The following is a 1,265-nucleotide window of genomic DNA, read 5'->3' as shown; positions in this document are numbered from 1 at the left end:
CCGGCGGAGGAGGGGGAGGGGGCAGAGGGGGAGGGGACGAGAGCCGAGGGGGTGCAGGGGGCGGGGGAGCGCGCGCTCCCGGGTGCCGCCTCCCGGCTGTTCCCGCAGCCGCCGCCCCTCCCGCCGCCGCGTCCATTGTCTGCGGCCCCGCTCTTCCACGAGTCGCCGCCCCCCCAGCCCTTCGCCTCCAGATTCCCGGCGGCCCTTCTGGATCCTGGGAATTGCCGGCGGGACTGTGACCCCGGCCCCGAAAGGTGGTCTGGGGGATGCCTCGATTCCTGGCCTGGGCCCACCCTGCAGCCACACCTGCGGCTGTTTTCCTCCACCCGCCTGTCGGAGACCGAGCCCGCCGACCCCGAGGGGTGGCCGTGTTCAATTCTTTAGGGCCCCAGACCCGGCTACACGAAATCCAGTGGAATCTGGGACGTGGAAAGATTGAGTTTTTGCCCCCTCTAGGGCTGCGAGAAGAGCAAGTCATCCCTGGTTTTAATTAGTGGCGAGAAATGCTCCCTTCTTCCCATGCATACGGGGATTTCCCTGACACCGTCGCCACCATATCCCCCGGCTTCCAAAAATAATTTAATTACTTGGTGTTCTAGCTGCGAGCGGCGACCGCCCAGTCAGTCTGGGACGCTCTCTTCATTAACACTTTTTTCCTCCCCTCTGGTTTGAGCGTTGGGATTAATTACAAAGGAAACCCTGCCCTGGGGGAGTGGGGGAAGGGAGACGACGAGGGCGCCGGGAAGTTTGGATGGCAGGGGAGAGAGGCCCTTCTCCCAGGAAACCTCCAAGTGTAAAAATGCGTTAGCCTATCGGGTCCTAACCCCAAGTAGGCAGGGCTCTTGGCCCCAGGGTTTCACATACACTGGAGTTGATGGCACTACACAGGGATTGTAGGGTACCACAAGTATCCGACATAATCGGGCATTTCTGCTTTAGAGTATGCCAAGAAACCAGTTGAGTTTCATGAAGTGGGGCAATAGCTTTGAACCCACCAAGACTGACCCCCACTATAAAAGTCTAGGCTTGTGAAAAGTACATGTACTCCTTGGAGTGAGTGAAAGCAAAAGTATTATTATAATGTCATTAGTATTGTGTGCAACCCGCACTTACCTAGAATAATAATACTTCAAAAGCACCTTTGCACACTTCATCTCTGGCAGGGCAAGGCTCTCTCAACATCTCAACATCTTAGGGCTTCCAGTCCTGATACCTTCTCACCCAACCCTGTGATTAAAAAGTCTCAGGGTAGGAGACTCCCAGCC

Source organism: Balaenoptera musculus, chromosome 1 (genome assembly GCF_009873245.2).
Source record: "Balaenoptera musculus isolate JJ_BM4_2016_0621 chromosome 1, mBalMus1.pri.v3, whole genome shotgun sequence".
Taxonomy (NCBI): Eukaryota; Metazoa; Chordata; class Mammalia; order Artiodactyla; family Balaenopteridae; genus Balaenoptera; species Balaenoptera musculus.
This window is presented reverse-complemented; position numbering follows the sequence as displayed.